Source organism: Drosophila yakuba, chromosome 2R (assembly GCF_016746365.2).
Source record: "Drosophila yakuba strain Tai18E2 chromosome 2R, Prin_Dyak_Tai18E2_2.1, whole genome shotgun sequence".
NCBI lineage: Eukaryota > Metazoa > Arthropoda > Insecta > Diptera > Drosophilidae > Drosophila > Drosophila yakuba.
The window spans coordinates 16,876,870-16,897,024 of NC_052528.2; the positions used below are offsets into that span (position 1 = coordinate 16,876,870).

Sequence of the window (20,155 nt, forward strand, 5' to 3'; positions counted from 1 at the left end):
CAAACAATGCCTCGGCACGGAGTAAAATATATGGAGCGAAATTGTTGGCTTTTAATTACTTTTGAGCATCATTGTCTGGCAGCTGACTGCCCGTATATATCTCAATATTTTCCTTAATGTCAGGACGACGGCACGATAATAAATTTCCCCGGACAATATCCTGCATTTAAATAACACTTCCTGCACCACGTCTAGGCCAAGGCATCCGTCCATGTCCATACGTCAGTCCCAATGCGCTGCTCGACGTTTTCCAGACAGTGAAATGAATTTATTTGCCGCCGGGCCCCATAACAACAGGAAAAACTGAAGTTCAGTAACTGCACTCTGGTGCTCGACCAGTTGATTTTTCGCTGAATGGCGTGCAAAAGGCACTTTGGTTCATTACTGTGTGTATACGCCGCCACTCGACGAGATATCCTGTCCAAAGGACTCGCCTCTGCCTTCATTCCGGTCGCCCAAAAACTGTGCTACGAATTCTTGTTTACTTTGCTTAGCCCATTGAGAATGGGCGTCTTTGCCACACAATAACAATTTATGAGCCAAAGCTTTTGGGCTACAAGGGGGTACAAGGTGGCACAAGTCTGGCATAAATTTAAAATGTGCCACAACTTGACATGCTTTTTGTACTTCCACTTTTTCCCTCGCTTGCGGCACTTTTACTTTGCCACATGCAGGTGTGTTTGGTGCTGCATCTGTGCTCTCCACTTCCTTGCATTATGCATGATATAGCTCGCAGGATGCGGTTTTAAGAGGGTGTGGCGGCCACTTTTCACACTCCTCGATCAATTAGTCACGGTGCAACAAAAGGACAGGGGCGCCGTCAAAGGGGATCTTCTTATACCCTAGTTTAGTGGGCATCTGTGTATAAAATAACATTGGTTTTTTAACTAAAATATTAGCTAATTTTATGGATAGTTTCTTAGTTTGGCTAAGAATTTAAATTAATTTGAACAACTTTCAATAAGCATATAGAAAACATGAATCTACTGTTGTGCACCAATCTCTACAACTTTCACAGCTTATAAGCATAATGTATTTGACTGAGTGCCCCCTCCCCAACATCTTGTTTATTCGCCTCTGCGCGGAGGTGATACTCCTTTAAAGGATGTGCCATTTCAGCAACACGAGCCCCCCTCAGAAGATGGCCAGCAGACAAGAAGGCTCGAATCCGAGGAGACGCCTCCCCCATAAAGATGATTTTACGCTTTTGCGCACAATTTGCGAATATAAAAAAGATGTATGAATATGTGTGCCAGTGCCAGGATGATTGTGTGTGTGTGCGAGTGTGAGTGTAAAGGTAGCAGCGGCTCAAAGATTTGTGTGTCGGCCACGTGTGCGACGTGATTTCTTTCTCATGCAAATAAACGTGTAGCAAATGGCGGGGTCTCTGATTTTGAAAGGGGTGAAAAGTGGTACTGAATCCGTATTTAATACAGGCAAAGTCAGCAGGATCTCTCTCGCCAGCATGTTGATAAAAATGTGCCCTAACTTCAAGGCTAAGAGGAATTGAAGTTTAAAAATAATTTAAGATTATATTGGATAATAATCAACGACTGGCTTAATTCGAAGCTTAATAGCTTATTTTCTTTGCCGAATAGTAAGTAATGTAGTGCACTTGGCTTAAACCCTTTAACCGTGTACTTTTTAAGCCGCTTTTTTTTTGCACTTCTGCTCTCTTTTTCCCTTTTTCCCAGTTTCCTTTGAGTCCTAAAATGCCATTTAATTCTTTAGTTGCTGTAATAGCCGTCGTCTTAATTGGCCTGACCACTGTGCTGACTGACAGTTCGTGTTTCACCGCTGAAAATTTAAACCACCTGCACCGCAGGCGGTCTGGCACACACTTGACCTCCATGGAAACCCATCCCACCCACATCCCCCCAAAAAGTCCATCGCTCCTGCCCCACCGCAACCACTTAGCACAGGTTGACGCCCCGGCGAGGGCTTTGATTAAAAATTTATTAATATTAAACTTTGTGCACGCATTGACAGGCTTTGGCAACAACAACGCGAAATGGAATATACATAAATATGTAGATGTATATATATTCATCCAACTAGCAGCTACTTTGCATAATTGCAAATATAATCGCCCCAGACGGTGGACAACAACTCGATGGGTGGAAAAATTGTGGGTGGCATTGGCTTTAATTAAGTTGTTAATATTAATGAGGAAATTTTCAGCTCCCGGCGGCCTGATGTTTGATTTTCATTTTTGTTATTAATCAGCCTTTAATATATTTAATTAAGTTTCCAGCGCTGCCCGGCCCAGCTAAATATGTTGAATATTTCAATAAACAGTAAGCGAAATGAAGCCCCCAAGGGAGATTCCTCGAGTTCGCTGGATGCGGCTAATAATCGTTATTGAAAATAGCAATCCAACAGATTAAGCGAACAGCGGCAGCAGGCCGCAGGACTTTTTACTCTGGACTGGATGCGATTGGCTGCCGATGGCTGGCTGGATGGGCTTGGGGGCCAAATATTATTACCATGGCGTCCAAGAAACTTTTATCGACATTTAAAGCACAGTCCAAAGTTTCATTCCCATCTCCAGCCCACCACTTCCCCCTAAAAAAACAAAAAAAAAAAAAAAAATGGCAAACTTTTCGCTCTGCTTCTGAGAGATTTTTTTTCAATTTGCTATTGGGGAATTTCGTTTTCTTCGCCTCGTGTTGTGCTTTATATTGCAAAGTTCTTTGCTCGTTTTCATTCTTTTTCTCTATCCCATCGACAGAGAGCTTCATTGGCATAACCCCCGAGGCATCGTTCCCTTTTCACCGCCCTCATATGTTTGACACTAACAGATGGCGTGGGGCAGCTGGTCGTGCTGCTTCTTTTTGCCCCAAAAATTTCCCACTCATTCCCAGCCGCCCATCCCCGCCCATCCTTTGCCTCGATCATGGACGGTCACTTGTCATCTTGAGTGGTCGCTCATTTGTCTGCACAGCTTTTGGAAATTCGCACTTTATTTACGCAACATGCTGCTGTCTTGCCGAGCATTGCCGAGTCTTGCTCCCAAAAGTCTTGCGAGTCCTTGTCCCTCGACCAACCAATTTTGCCTCCCTGTCCCGCCTGGCCAATTCAATTTTTCATCTTTGCTTCCACGGCAGACCGTTTATCTTTTGATTTGTGTTTTGGCTTCTCCGCTCCCTTCGTGCTCAAGTGTTTACAAATGAATTGCTGTCTTGCTTGTTACACTTTTTCGCAGGACCTCAGGTTTTTCCGGCTCCTGTTTTTGTTTTCTCCTTTTTTTTTTGTTTTTGGTGCTTCGGGTAGGCAGGCCCCACCAAATGACTCGAGTGAGTTGCGCTTCCGGCTGTTTTCGAGCTTGTTGGCTGCAAAACGTTTCAATTGAATGGACTGACTTTGAGGTGCGAAGCCATCACATGCCGCCAGCCAAATCAGCCATCGACCCGGCTCATTTGCATGTGTTTCGAAATTGAAAAGCGGGTTCGCCTTCCAAAGTCCAAAAAAGGAAATCTTAAAGTTAACTTTAAGTACAGACAAATAGCCGCCGGCCAGGGCAACTACAATCGTTTCGGAAAAGTGACCAAGTCCGAGTCCCCAAAGTCGCAGATTGCCGAAATTGAGGGCCTATTGTACAAGCGGTTTTTGGCTGACTTCCAGACATTGTCAACTCATTTTAGGTTTATGTGGATATTCCTAGGTTTTTGATTCACTCGAAAAAATCAGTACTTATAGTTACATAATGCTTGTGCGATATTTTTACATTTCAGGCAATGTAACCCCCGCATTTTGCAGTGTAGGTCCGACGGGAGATCTCCACTGCTGAGCTGAGCTGAGCTGCTTAATGTGTGTGCGCTCATGTCGACGGAGGCGATAGCCGGTCTGCTTTGAATCTGGCGCCTGGCGCTCGTAAAACCAGAATATTGGGTGCCCAATGGGGGCGATGGAGGTTCTGGATGGATTCTGAAGGGTGTGGCTACCTCCTCGTATCCCCCCAAGGGGAGCTGCACTTTGTGGCTGTGTGCAATTAAATAAAATCGACTTGTGCAGCTAGTCCCTGGCATTGCGCCCTGCCATCTACCACCCACTACCCACCAGCCACCCCACGAACGTCCTTGTCATTGTTTGCTGATGCTGTAGTTGCAGTTGCAGCTGCAGTTGTAGTTGCCGAGCTGCACTCAATGTTTATGAACAGTTGCGCTCGGCAATTGTCGTTTTTACTGCCAATGCCATGAAGTTTTAAGAGGCAGCCATTTCTGTTGCACTTGTTGTTTGTGTGTGTACTCTATGCCAGGGAACTCTGGGATTTACCAGGGGAGCGTATGCAAATCAATTGCTTGAACACTACTTCTGACACAATCACATCACATTAGCTACTTATTTCGCAGCCGAAGTTCAAGGCATCGGCTATGTGTGTGTGTGTGTTGGCCAACAAATGGCAGCATGATGTGCAAATAAGAATATGTTGGCCCAAATGCGGATGGCCAGAATGACGATGGCGGAACAAAGAACGTCCTCAACCGCAAATCCTGACCGAGGTGTGTTTGATTGAGTTCAGCAAACTGCTTTTTATTGGCTGTAGGATGACTTTCAACTTTCAGTGAAAATGAAAGATATAGTTGCACACCTTATCTTATTCCATTTATTTATGAAATCTTTTCTGTTGAAATTCAAATATATCCCAATGGTATACCTCTCATCATCTTACTCCTACATATTGTTATTTTATTTTACTGCTTTGCGAAATTTATTGAACCGCTCTCGTAAAAATTTCAATGCAGGCACTGGCATTTTATGCGCTAAACAATACAACCAACACACACACACACACAGACACAGATACAAACGCACACAGTTGTATGCTCGCACACATACCAGCAAACGGCAAAGCCATAACAAATGAAAAGCAAACTTGTGGCTTGACATTGATGAATGCACGATGAGATTTATGCTCTGCCCCTGAAATTGTGTGTGTGTGCGTATCTGCGTTCTCAGTGTCTCACTGACTTTATCTCAGTGCGCGTGTGTGTGTGCACGCACACATAAAAGTTCTGTCTGGCAGAAATAAATGTTAAGTATACGCATAATAAGCGCCGCACTATGTTGTTGTTCCTGCCGTTCACCTTCCCATTTGCCACCCACTTTTCTATCCTCCTGAGCCTGTGTGTGTATTTTACTCATTTACGCACTTTAAGTCGCTGGCTCAACACATTCACCTTTGTGTGTGTGCGTTGCTGCCACTTCTCTGTTTACTTGGCGAGCTAAAAAAGGAGACTACGAAGAGAAGCACTCACACAGCCGAGGAAATTCAGAGCAGGGTGGCTATTTCAACTATACGATTTCCTTGGCAGAAAAAACGCCACTAGATTCAATTGGTTCATGCATTAAGGAAAAACATTACAGAAATGCTTACAATTATGTACAATACAATGTAAAAAATGTTAGAAAAAGTGAAAAAGTGAACCTTAGAAATTATTTACTAGAAAATTAGAAATGCAGCATATCTATGCGCAGCACTTCCTCATTTTATTCAGTGTCTTCCGCTTTCGTTGTGACTGCCGGCGATTTCAGTAGTTTCATTTTTAATTGTTTGTTTATTTGCCCAACGTGGCTAAGGGCCATGGACTGCAGGATAGCCAGGTAGTAGTGTTCTAGGCTCTGGAAAGCTGGCAAGCTTTGTGGCTCTGGCTCAGTGCGGCCAAGGCTCTAAAGCCAAGGCTTAGCATTTGGTTCTGCCATGGGCTCTGCTTCAGCTGATTATTGTTTTTTTTTCTCTGGCGACCGGCAAACTGCAATTGTTGCTCAAGCACTTGACTTGACAGTTTTAATCGCATTATTATGCAATGGTGGATCGGCGGCGCAGGAACTGGAAGGCAATTAATGCCAGTGGCCAGTGGCCAGGACCTTGACCTGGCATTCCAAGTCCAAGTGCAAGAGCGCAGCCAAATAGACTTTATTGTCTGTTTGGGCAGCGACGAGTTGAATGGCAAATGTGAAATGGCAAATGGGAAATGGGAAATGGCAAATGTCAAATGGCGGCTTTACTTCGGCTTCAAATGAATCTACCTGTGTGTTTGCATTATACGTGTGTGTATGAACTGTATGCTTAAGCTAAGTGCAGACGATGTGCATTAAGAGCCGCAGCTTGTTACCTGCCGGAGCAATTAACGCTCCAGCAGTAGTAATTACATAAGCAGCATACATACGTGGTGGTGGGGGGGGGGGGGGGGGGGGGGGGGAGTGCTGGGGAAGAGAAATTAATTAAAATGCAGTTAATGGGGCTGCCGCCCACTTCAGCTTGTTTCGTTTTAATGGTTTATTTTATGAAATGGCAGTCTTGAGTGCTATTAACAAAAAATGCATGCACAACTCAAATAAAATGTGTTGCAAGCTTGCAAATAAAAAATAAAGTAAAGTGGCTCTTACGTTGCGTATACGCCGCGTATACCTTCTGCCAAATTCCAACTTTTTATTTGCATTACTCCACCAGCTGCCTTTTCCCCGCTCACTCGAGTGCACTTTGCTTAATTGATTATGCTCGAGATGGGAGGAAAAAATGCGTATAAGGTAAACAGTCAACGTTTTTCCACTAATACACTCAGACAGTAGCTGAATTCGAATCCATGACATGTGACATTTATTAAGCACAACTCTTAAACCAAAGGCCTTAGTTTCTATACCAATTTTAAGCAGTTTAGATTATTTAGAAAACTTTTGGCATGTTTATTTCCACATAAGCCATTAGCACACTATTATTTAAAGTGATCTCTTAAACTATTAAAGTGAATATACCATACATATGTTAAAAATTCTGATAGCATTTTGCAGACTACACAGCTTATCAATTGGTTTAGGCTTATTTTTGCTTATTTCTGATTCACATGATGATTTACAGATTTAAAGCATTGTTCGGTTATATTTCAAATAAGAACTTTATAGCTTCAGCTTATAGCCATTTTTGGGGCTTAACAGGCAGGTGGACTTTCGACTCGTCTGTGGGAATTTCGCCAGTCGCTCAGTTTAATTGCAGCAGGTCCTTCCAACAGCTCTTTCCAAAGCGGGAAATCTCTCAAAAGGCGGCCTGAAAACCATTTGAATCACACACAGGAAAAAGGGGCTTAAAGAAAAGGGTTGCGATTGGGGGCTTGGGGAAAATGTATAGGGTGCGGATTGACTTGGGGCTTCCATCATAAACAGCCGTCCCTATTGAAAAGTGGGCAGGGAGGCTGGCGTGGTTCGGTTTTTTGGGCATTCAGCCTTTTCTGCTATTATTAAAATGTTTGGCTCATCGTCCTTTTCATCTCTCTCTCTGTTTGTGTCTCTGTTCGGTTTTCATCATTTTTTTTGTTTTTTTGTTTAACTGCTGTGTTTATGCCAGGCAAACATGCTTTATGTCTTCTTTGGCTTATATGTTTGTGTATAAATATATATATATATATATATATATATGTATATATGCATACAAATCTGTGAGTTTGTCTGCATTAGGAGTGCGCGTATTTTGCGTAAACATTTCGAGTTCTGATATTATGTTTCCCCCTTTTTTCGTTTGCTCCACTCCAGGGAATCCACTGTGTTTATTTCGCTGGGTTTTTATTTTTTGACTTTTTAAAGGGCTTCCTTTGATTAGGCGCTCTGTGTTCTGTGTGTTCTGCCTGCTGATGATTTCTCTCAGCTATAAATTATGTGACCGTGGGGATATATGACTTTTGCCAGCCCTCCCCCGAATGCTCACTTCTCATCCTTGGGGACCACAATGATCCTTAAGGATGGACCCCACACAAGTGGAAATTTGCATGGTGCGGAAGTACTTAAAATTAAAAAACCCAATTCCTGCCATTCGTGAAATATCTTTGCAAAGACAAATATCTAAACACTTGGCAAAACAATTCGACAAGTCAGCGGCGACATCTTGGAATGCGTTTCTCACGTTCAGAACAGGTGTGTGTGTGTTTTTCCTGTTCTTTATTTTCCAGCTCTCCAAGGACCATAAAACGCAATAATAACGCACATGAAGCATATTTTACACATGTCTTTGTCGCATTTATCACAATCAGCATGGGCAAAATGTAGAAGTTAGAGATGTTCCCCAACCGACGACTGCAAAATACTTAAGCAAACACGTCGCATTCTGTGAACTTTTATTACATTTTTTTTTGCTGCTGCCTAAATGTGCTCGCCAATTGTTTGTCCTGAGTTCCTTCTCCATGCCATTTCACTCTCCGGTAATGTGGCAAAGTTTTAATAACTTGGCCCCTGTGTTCATGCACAGGTGAATAATAAACATGTTGACAGTCATAACGTTCCAAGGGGGCACTGGTTCAACACATGTCAACATGTGACGCCAAATGATATCCTCAGGTGTCTCGAAGACGAGGAAAGGAAATTGGCGTTCAGGTAAGCGGCCAAGTCAATAACGAAATGGCCTCGGGCTAATCATTGTCGTACTAAATGAATTTATGCCTCGATTATTTTCATATTAATAATGGGAAGAAATTGGTGAATGAATTCGGCTGATGAAGAAAAATACACATTACTTATAATTACTTATAAAAGATGAAGTAGGATTTAAAACTATTGTGTATCTTTATCAGAATGCAGATTTATCTAATCCTTCTGTGAGTATAAGTATATGTTAGTATGCCCTTATGATGATTCAATAAAACATTTCTGGAATTTGCGAAGTGAGTTATTTGATACCATAGCAATACATTGAAACGAAATGGCAAAAACCTGCGCTCGCTCACACGTCGTATGAGTAATGTGCATAGCGCAGCTCGCATTCCGGGCATTGATTGAATGTTAAAGAACCGGTTACGCATGTTTTTCTTACTCTGCTCCTCCACATGACTGAAAAATCAATTGCTTTTGATGGGCGCACACACATCGCTCATACGCAACGTGATCCAGCCATGCCGACAAACGCAATATGCGATTGCAGGCATCGATGCTGGAGTGGAGCATCTGAAAATGGATGAATCTCGTCCATGGGCGCAATGCAGTTGTAGATTGATTAGTTGCGTTACCAGGCTACAAGGGAAATGCATGGGACAAAAAAGGGGCGTGAAAAGGGGGGCAAAAGCGGAATAGGGAGGCGTTAAGGTTAGTGAGAGACCCGTGAGAATGGTGAAAGCACTTGGAACGCGTAAAGCAATTAACACGCAATTACCATTTCCACTTTGCCATGTCACAGTGTTGACATTTCTCACGATTCATTCTCGCTTTTCCCCGGTTTTCACCCGGTTTTCCCCAACCGTATATCTATCCTGCATATGGAAGTGCGTGTGTGCAGGGGCGTGGGTTCGAGGAAAATGTGGGCTGCGAGGGGGCGTAATTGGCAATGTGTCTGCGCGTGAAAACGCTACGACCACGTTGTCGCAATACAATAAAAGAGAGTAAAAAAGAATTGCAAAAGCGGGGAAAACGCCAGTCACCGAAGGCTTTATTGCTCTTTCTGCCAGGTAAATAAAAGAGACCCCATAAGTTATACTCTAAAAAGTTGATTAGGTTTGTCGTTCGGATTTTAGGCATACATATATTTAAAAAACAACGATTGTTTGTTTCAACTTTAAAAACTTGTTCAAAATTATTTATTATAATAATATTAATAGTGAGAGGTAATTAGAAATTCTGTAGTTGTATGTGTTTAGCTTTCATTCTATAAATTAAGCTTTTTTAAGCTTGATTTTATTCACAGACTATAATATGTAATATGTGTAACAAATATGTAATAAATATTTTCATTTATTTGTCATGGCCCAAATGAACAATACCCGCTGTAAGAGCAAACGTTTAAAAAAGCGAAACCCTCCGCTGGAGAACGGGGAAAATGCTTTTGGTTGTAGCTATATGTCAAAGCGAACAGATAACAAATGACAGGACACTTCCTACAGCCATGGCCAAAGCCGAAAAGTGTTGGTCAAAATGATTTGCTGGCATGGCTCGGCAGCCAGCTCGCTTGTGGCCCTGATTGTTTTTGCTGCTCGTTTGCTTAGTTGTCCAACTGAAATCACTCAAATTGTCACTTGCCGCAATAATTAACATTAATGCGTGCTCCGAATCGCTGGCGACTGCCAACATAAATAAGTTGGCCAAAGAGGCGCTACGCATCTCTGACAATTGCCTCTGTTCGAGTTTTTGTCGACGGAGTTTGGGTATCATCAACAACATGTTTGCTTTTTAATTAATTTGTTTACTCGCAGCCAAATCGAGCCATAATTAACTCAAATGTCTTTCCTTGCCTGCCTGGCGGCGCAATTAAAGCCAAACTTTTGGCCCACTTTGAAGTCTTGGCTAACTTTACCTGATCGTAACTGAAGTGTCATAAATTCTGTTCCAAAGGTAAATTTGCGGAGAACTAATTCATAAAACCGAGTTTCTTGATATTTTATCGGATGCAGAGGCCTTTATGGGCTTCTAGTTAGCGATATTTAAAAGTTTTATAGTGTTTTTACAGCTTTAATTTTTATTTATTTTATATTGCGTGCCTAAATCCTTCGTAATAAATACCTATAAACTTATCTGTTATACTGTTACTTTAACTATAAGCTTTGATATATTTCATTAGTTTCGTAAACCATCACTTATGTTATATCAAATAGTAAAGTAGAATACATAAAATTATCACCGTGTTGTTAAGCTCACATAATAAAATATTTGGTTACCCATTTAGGCGGGTATTTCGTTGGTCGATCCATTCTCGTACTTTATTTATCAGCCATAATTTTCGGTGGCAGGCCGTAAAAAAGCAAAACTTTTGTTGACCATAAAACATCGAAGAGAAAGTTTGTGCATATTTATGTGAATATATATATATATATATATGTGTGTATGTAGTATATATGAGAATGAGTGTGGGAAAGCGTCAAACTGTGCTTCAGCAAGAACAATATGGAGCGAAGTAAAGTGGATGCTGTTGGTGTAATTTGTGCTTCTAGTTTTGTTAATTTTACGGCTTCGCTCTTACTCCTTCTTTGTGCGAGTATCCGTGTGAGTATGCGTGTGTGTGTGCTTATGTGTGTGTGTTTGTGTGTGTGTGAGCCATTAAATTTTGACATATGCTACAGGCAGACATAGCGTATTGCGTCTCACTCTGGCCCACTCGTTTTGCGGATTGCAATTTACGAGCTCTTTCTCTTTTTGGCCATTTTACATTTGGTAAAACAAACACGTTTCCATTAAAAAGTCTGCGTTTGATGGCAAGCCAAGAAATTCGGTGTATGTAGGATGATGATGAAGATTGTCGGCGGCAAACGGGTGTATAAGCGCATTGGTCCTTTCAATAGGCGTGGCCCACAAAGCTCAAGGTCAACCGTTTTGGTACTGGGACTTGTGCCAAATTACGCCAACAGAAGGGTGGTGAAAAAGAAGCACTTTTTGCATACTTGATGCGATGTTGCTGTGCCCCACGAATCAAGTATTGATGGAAGGAATAACGTTGGGGACTGTAGGACCACCCAATTTTCCCCACCCATTTCGAATTAGCCCCACAAGGTAGAACATGAGATGTCTGCATTGATACAAGCAATTACCTATGGCAACAATTAGTCCTGGATTTGAAATGACCCTGCTCGTGCACCTGTTACAGCGGCAATTAGTCGAATCAATTATATATATATACACTCGAGTAATTGCCGTAGTTCTAGCTGCGCTTTGCCGCAGTAAGAGGAATTTATCCTTAAAGGTCGCCCCGAAAAGCAGGCAATGCTTTAAATTATGCATGGAAAATGCTAACAAACACGAGCAACGGAACAAAATGCGAGTGCAAATCTGTGGGCGGGCAGGTGAGGGGAAAGCGTTGGAAAAGTGAAGGAAGCTGAGACGTTGGGCAAGTTCAAATCGCAGCAGATCCGTTTTGGAATCTCGTTTTGCAGAGCTTTCGCTTTGGCATGCGCCCATTTTGTTGCTGGCCGGAAAATTGGGCACGAAGTGATGTGAATTTATTTATGTCATTTTGCATCTGTGTGCGCCAGTGTTTATATGTGTGTGTGTGGGTGTACGTGTGTGTGTGTGTATGTAGACGATAGCATCCTCAAAAAGGACTCAGTCGCATTAGAAGCGAGATAAATATTTTTGCCCTGGTTAAAGTATTTGTATCATATTTGCCTCCAACTCAAAAGAAATTGGACAAATTTTTGCCTTAGACCCCTGGGGGGACTTATCCTCTACGAGGACATATTACTCCCGAAATGCTACGTGCGAATCTGCAGCTCCTTAAGACTCTTGATTGTGGTTTCGTGTTTCTAATTTCGACAGAGCTCAGGTCGTGCTGTTTGCGGTTAAGATAATTCCACTTTTCCAGGAAATTTATACGAAATTAGAAAATTGAATACGCCCAAAAATCGGAGTCAAAGCCAGAAGGCGAGGAAAATAAGGCCAAAGAATGGGCGTTGCGGATTGGAAAATTTAATTTGCAACGGCCGAGAAACTTTCTCCACCAACGGGCAAAAAAAAAAAGAATGAAAATTGTTTGAAAAAAGCGAATAAAAAAAAAGGAGAAACAAAATCAACTGACAAATCTGCACACAATACGAGGACATTGTCATCCTGCTCATTCCTCGCCTTTTCCCCATTTTCCACACCGCCTCTGTCCGGGAAACCCGCCTTGGCTTATTGCTTGAGGTTTTTCCTCCTTGGCTCATTTTTTTTTCTTTTTCGTTTTGCGGGTTTTAAAGAGTCGTCTTAGCCCAGCGCTTGCTTTTGGCCATCTCCGACTGTTGCCGCTCTCCTTTTGTTCTGGCATTCGTTCTCATTTGGCCAATTTTTTCCCTGGCTTTTCTTCACTGCTGCTGTGGATGCTGCCGTGCTAAACCAAATTTCAATTATTTTGTTTGTTGCCATTTTCATTGCGTTTCGCTTTCATAGTCGCCGCCTGCCAGCGTGTAACAATGCGTTGAGCGGCAACTTCAAGAAGCAGGGCCACAAAAATGGAACGAAAAATGGAAAATTGCTTATAATGCAAACACACACAAATATATACACACACACACTTACCAAACATAAACTGGCCATAGCAGTCACAATGTGGAGCGGCCATTGTCCGCAGCCAGAACCCTTGCGACCGCCTCTGGCATCCAATCCTGCCATCCTCCCATCGCAAAACTCCACCCACCCATCGTCCTTTTGCTGTCCACCATATTTTGCGGTTTTGTTTCGCGCTATTTTGCGCAGGCAGCGCCCCTTTAAGCGACATTAAACTGTTCCAGTGACATAATGAACTGGCCATTGCACGGTGCAAAAATGGCACTTGACTGGGTAATTAAGTCGCGTTTAATCGACTTTCGATAGGTGCTGGTCGCTGGTAATCTCTTTTATATACACCTTGAAACAGTTGTTTAGAAACTAATTATGCAGTTCCTCTTTATTAAATTTACTTGCAAGCTTTAAAAACACATATCTGTTTTATGTGACCTTATTTATATGTTCCAGCACATTGAACTTAAACTCTGAACTAATCAAATATAATAAGTTGCACTCTTTTCTAAACCCTAATTGGTAAATGTTTTTTTTCAGTGCACTTGCTGGCACTATTTGCCGCAGGAACAGCAGCAGGACCATCGATGCGTGTAGCCTGTGCTTTGATGTGTGTGTGTGTCATGGGTGCCATGGGTTCCACCATGTCCTGTGTGTCCTGGCAGCACTCTGCTACCCCTGTCAAATGCAGCCTTTTGTGTACATTTTGCTGGCTTTGCTGGCATCTCGCTTTCAATTCATTTCTATGTGCTGTTGCCTTTTTTGTTTTTCTATTTCGCATTTTTTTTTTATGTCACATATACGCGGTTCCTGGGCCAATTCGGTTTTGGTATGAGCCATGCTTAAAATACCAGACACTCGACGGACTTGTTCTCAAATTGAAACTTGATTATGTACCCACAGACAGAGACAGAGGAATATCTGCCCCTTCGGCATTATCTTTGCATCCATAGTACGGCTCTCTGTCCGGGTAGCTCTGTCCATTTCATTTGCCGTAGCTACAACGCGCTTGGCTGCATTGTAAATATTTTGCTTAGCCGGGCTTTGACACCAGCTGACACGCAAACGCCGTGGCAAAATATAAATAAGTCGCCACTGTCCCTCTGATAAACTAAGCTCCTGGCGTATATACACAAAGATATATATGTATGTTTGTGGGGGTCCTCTTTAAAGTCAGTCACTTGGACTTGTGTGAAACGTGAAGAGCTTGCTTTTATGGCATTGCGATGTAGATTCTTCTTGGACTTTACTCTGAGCATTTTTAAGCTTCACTCTAAATTTTTGTGGCATGACTGCATCACTCCTTTGCGTTATCTGGCATAAGTATTTGGTCTAGTATAATGTTTAACCTCTTTCAAATAAAAAATTCTTAATTTAAAATATAGAAATTTAATTTGCGAGCTCAAACTTGAGGGGTTTTTATCTGTCAGTTACTGCCGTTATTGACTGCATTTATTGGTAACAAGGGCTTAAGTCATCGTTTCCATTGCTGTATGCTGACAATAGAAGACGTTTCGACCCCAAATTGGTCAAAATTCCCGACTACAGAAAACGGCATTCGAATGCTTATATTTTCGCCCTTCAGTCAAAGGTTGAAAATATATTTTTCCTCTCGATTCCCGCTGGAATTTAATATTGTTTTCTCCACTTATAGTCGGTTTGAATACAAATTCGCATTCTAGTGTCAGCCGAGTTTGCTTTGCACTACTCTGCTGACAGCTGCCTTTCAGATGCAAAATATATTACCAGTTTGCTTTTTATTTGAATTCTAGTTGGCCCTTTTTTTATGGTATCGGTTGTGCTGCATTTTCCCATTGCTGGACTGTGGACTTTGGCGAAAACGTTTCTGCTGAAAATGTGTTTTTAATAAAGCCTTTTAGCCAGTCAGATGGGCAGCCTAATAAAGACTGAATGGCACTGACCCCAACCCATCCACAAGTTCCACCTTTTTGGAGTGACGGCTCGTCGTCAGGTCGTCAGAGTTCTTAGCTTTGGGTTTTGCTCATTTTTTCCCTCGATTTTCCTGCGATATTCAGCCCCTTTCCGGGGCTTTTATGGACTTTTGCCGTTTGCCCCCGTTTTGCTTTTCCCTTTTCAATAAATCGCAAATGGCAATGTGTCTCCTTCGAGGAGCCGAGTCTCAGAAATAAGAAGGCGAATCCTTGACGGGCCAAGTTTATGCAAAGTAGCTTTTAATATGTTTACGACAAAACATTTTTCGGCTGCTGCCGGTTACGCATCAGGTTAATGTCTACTCTTCGTCTCGCTTCAGCCAACATTCCCATTCCTTCGGTGGCCCAGTCCCTAACAGTCCTTTCCCCTTTATTGCACAATTTTTTAATAATTCCTGCCCCTTTTAAAGGCAGAAATATTAAACTTTACTGCTGCGGCCGCACATTTCCCCCGGTTGGCGCAGCCATTTTATTGTAAATTATTTCACCGTAGCCACCTCAAAGTTGAAGTGGCTCTCACATTAAAATGGAACGCTGGCGAAAATTAAATGTTAATGGAGTCGGCGGATGTAGCCGCGCAAATATATATCTTGTAGAATTTTTAGGTATACAATCTGCACAATCCCCACGACTCCCCAAAACCCAAAAAGACGGTTGACAGTTCCATTTCCATTTGCAAAACTTCCACCAAATTTTGTTGTTTTATTTTGAAATTAATTAACATTTAAGCTGCTTAAAAGTTTCTGGGTCAGTGCCGAATTTAATATTAAACAATTCCAAGACTGGATGGAGCAAGACTTAGGCTAAGAAGCCGTCTCAACTTTTGGCCAGCAAGGAAGTGGCAGGCGGATTTCATCTGAATATTTTTTTGGGGCGGATAACGCGGCGTATGCGTAATTTGCCGTTGGTCAAACACATGGCTGGCACAATTGTTTAATTTATGCCACAGCACGTTGGCCGCTGAGTCCATTTGATGGCTGCGGGGGGATTAATGCAGCTCACCGACTGACTCATAAAACTCGGCTCATTGCCCCACAGCCGACGCCCAAATGTAGGCAATAAAAAATTTTAAACCCTAAATTATGCACAGTGAGAGTAGAGAGATGCCGGCCCCAAGGGCCTGTGCATTAGATTTGTGACCCAAAAGCCAGAGTCAAAGTTTCAAACATTGTTCGCATAATATGGCGAAAGTTGCACATAAAAGAAGTCGCAGCCGGGTACATGTATGCTCATATAGGGTATGCTCATATAAGGGTATAAACATGAGGAGCTGGAGAGCGGAACGTGCCACTTTGCCACTTGATGATGAATGAAACACCTCGGGCATGTGTGTGCCTCGTTGACTGTGGTTTATATTTGGGATATGGCATGGGTTAAGTTCCCGCACGCTCTACGCTCTTTATGGGGCTCACTACTTTGAGCCACGGCTTCAGTGGATACGTTAATCTTATTTGCCAGTGTGAGAACAGCTGCACAGAAAGAAATAAAGTCGTTTTTTAAAGAAAAATAAATAAATGCTTTTCTAGCTATAAAATTTTAACTGTTTCTGCTCATTGTTAAATTATATAGATTATACGAGGCGCATGAAATTACACCCATGAGGTTTCAGAATTAATGAAATTTTTTTCAGTGCTCATTGCGTGTGCCTAAATAAAAGTAACAAATGTCGCCCCGAAAAACTTAGCGCCAAAGGCGCATATTTTGTCAACGAAAAGCATGCCGGGGATTTTCCCAAACTCGCAGTAAAATCGAGCCAAGAAGCAGAGTTCCGGAACGTATGAGTATGCGTGTGTGTGAGTGCGTGTGTGTTGGCCAAGTTTTGGTTCGTGAATTGAATGCAAAACTCGAAAGTTAAATAATGCACGCCTCGTAGGCAGGCGACTCTAGGTATTTTCGTTTTTTTTTTTTTTTTGTCAGTCTCTTAAATTTAATTAAAGAGACAGGCGGAGCAAATGCGATTACATCACAGAAAACTTTCAACTTTTGGGCCAAAGAAACGGGACCGAGAACTGCCAAAAGTGATTTGCACAGTTTGAAGGATTAGCAGGGAGCAGCTTAGAGGACACAACCACATCCACATTCATATCCTCATCCACATCCTTGAGCTGCTGAGCCCCAGTCTGCCCGACAATCTGGATCTTCGCCTGCAGCTGTCACTGGCTCACATAAATCTAAACATTCTGATGTTCTACACGCTGGCTGGCATGTCAGAAGCCGCCCGCAGCCTGCGAGCCAGGTGAGTGACTACCTGTCCAACCCAGTGCCCCGCAGTGCTCCTCCAAACTGGCATCCTCGTACCCTGGGACCCTCGCACCCTGGTACCCTGGAAGAAAGTGGATGAGCGGCGGTTGGATGAGTCTGGTGGCACTAGAACAACATATCTTTGCATACTTGATGGCGCATAATGGTGCAAAAAATTGTTTACATGCACAGGGCAACAGAAAATGTTTTGCATTTACATAATTTTTGACTTTTCAAGTCGCAGCGCATTTTATTCGTAATTTTTCCATGTTGGCCTCTGCAATTTTGTGAACCGTGAGAATAATGGGAAAATTTCGTGAAATGAATGTTTTCCCCCCGCGACTGCCAATCAAATATGCATGGGAATTCTCCACGCAACAATTTAAAATCCATCCTGTGATGGATGGAATTAGACAGAAAGCCAATGAATCAGCGAAACCACTTTTGTATCATTTAATGAGCAAAAATCTATTTTGTGACCATCGATTTGATTGCAAATGATTCAGTTTTTTATTTTCGATCGGTTTGTGTCTTTTTGTTTTTATTCGCTTAAAGTTTGCTAGCTTCATTACGTGAAAACAACTTTGACAACTCCTTGAACTTTTAATTTGCATATTAAAGAAGGAAACTTTCAACGCTCTTTCGTAATTTTCTGGACAAACTTGCAGCCAACAAATTATTTTACTTTTTTTATGTTTAAAAAGCTTGATGCACACTAAGCTGCTAGCTGCTTATATTTAATTGTCAGTACAATGTTTTACTTTAATTTTTTTTACTTATTTATTATCTAAAATAACTACAAGCTGCGCTGCATTTTATTCCGACAAATTAAACACTGCCATGAAATTAGTTTTCATCTAATTAAGCCTATAATTTGCATGCCCAACACAATTACTTTGCCAACTTTTCACATTTTTCATTTTGGACACTTGAGCGCATCACATATGTAAAAATTGTTTTATAAATCGTGCCCTCCTATTTTCTTTATATAGCATTTTAAGTAAGGTATTGAATGTTGATTATTAATTTTTTAAACATTTTTAACTACTTACGTATTTTAAAAAGTTCTTTTATCGAGTTGAAATCAAGTTTTTTTTTTATTCTCTGGACATTTTTGTGAATTTCTCGCTGGCTTTTGCTGGCATTGGCATTGTCATTAATTGAAAATGCCGCCAAAACTTTGTTTGCACCAAGCTCATGCTTCACACGCGCGCTGATAAGAGCGTTTAAAGTTGGCCAACACACACAAGCACATACACAACCGCACGCAGGGACACCACTACCGCCGCACACGGACACTGATTACTGATTGGGCCAACACACATACACACAGGCGGGCCAAAATGGGCAGAAGTGGCAAACGCGAGTCAGTCGCTCGGCCAGTGAGCTGATGCCATTGCCAAGATGCGAATGTACGTCCAGTTGCGCGCTGTGCCATCGACAAACTGATGATAAACGAAAACTGTTTATCAGCAGCAAGCGTCCGCTGCCGCCGCTGGCAGCGACTGCGACTGCGGCAGCGGCGGCTGCAGCGGCAGCGACTACGTCACGGCCATGGCAGCAGGAGCGCCCGACGGCGTCCTCGTTGCTTCCCGGCCAACACGAAGTCCCGTTCGAGCGCTCTCTTAGCCGAGTGGAGACTTTCGCTCTGCCACTCGTAAGTCTCCCGCTCTCTCTTAGCCGCCTTATCAGTTGTTGGGATAGGCTCGGCGGCCAACTGATAGGCGCTTTTGGCCATGTATCCAGCGACAGGTACTTTCGACCCCCCTTCACTCCATCCGCCATTTTAGTGCGTACGAAATGCAGCACATTTATATGTTAGATTGGTAATTCAGAAAGAATCTGCTGCCAGATTCGGTTACCAGAAAATCGGTTACTTGGTTACGATTCCTACCAAACTCAGCAAGCCTAAACTATAAAGCATCTAAAGAATACTCAATATACTTTGAGCTCTGACTAAAATTTAAACATTTTTTTTTATTATTTTTATTATACCCTAAAACGAAATTTCTAATGTTTTTCTTCAGTCTGTTATAACATTTCAATTTACATGCAAAATTCGTGCTTATGTCTATAATTCAATGTGACATATGTTGAAAATATATGTAAACTACAACAAAACACCAAAGCGATCCAAATTTGAAGCCCAAGCGAGCCATAAATAATGTATGTTAGCAGACAGTAAAAAAGCAGTTGGAATAAATAAACTGAAATTGTCTATTTGGTTAAATGATTTCCCCGCAAGCTAGTGAATTTTAAATACCCACTGTCTAATTAAGTTCAACGCCACTCACAGACTTTGGCACTGTATTTCACTTCCGTTTTCGGTTGCTCGAGCTCTCCAGTTTTTTCCTCTCGCTTTTCCCGTGAGCTAATGGCCAATAACTTATTCATAATTATGCATTTCCCATTTTCGCTTTTATCTTACGCTTCGTTTATTTGGCATTTCCTTGCTCTTCACCGCCCACTGTGCTGGCCAAAATATTCAAGGCGAGAAGGAAAATAAAATAGTTTTTATTTTTCGAGAGCGTGCTCTCTGTTCGTCGTTGATGATTAATCAATTATGGCCAAGCTGTCAGAATCGCAAACAGAAGTTGCAAAATAGAAATATACAAAAACCAAAAAAAAAAACAGAAAAAAAAAAACAAGAAAAAACGAAAATGTAATCAAAATTTCAGCGCTGGCAGATCCAATAATAAATCGAGAGCCAAAGCAAATAATGAATTTATTTGCCGCTTTTCATGTGTTCAATATCTGCTTTTGCCCAACCGATTTCACGCCGGATCATTGGCCATTAAAAAGGCTTTGACATGAATGAAGAGAGACGGCAGGCTGGGCGAAAAAAACGCAACGAAAGAGACGGAGGTCCGTTGATGGAAGCTGACCATTGAAAAATGCATAATCACCTGCCTCGCAACCGACGAGGCCAAAGAGCAGGTTGCGAAAATGTAATTTGTTGTAATTTGCAGCTGCGACGGAAAAGCTGAAGCTGTGCGGAAAATATGCACGGGAAAAACGTTGGCCGT

General features: G+C 42.1%; 1 protein-coding gene across 1 annotated transcript in view; it reads right to left on the minus strand.

Moving 5' to 3' along the window:
- Positions 1-18,570, minus strand: part of LOC6530987 (5-hydroxytryptamine receptor 2A) — a 56,417-nt gene extending 37,847 nt beyond the window's left edge. The window contains exon 1 of the mRNA XM_015196281.2: positions 18,182-18,570. The gene's annotated coding sequence lies outside the window, so the exon portion shown is untranslated. The remainder of the gene's footprint in view (positions 1-18,181) is intronic.
- Positions 18,571-20,155: the final 1,585 nt, after the last annotated feature.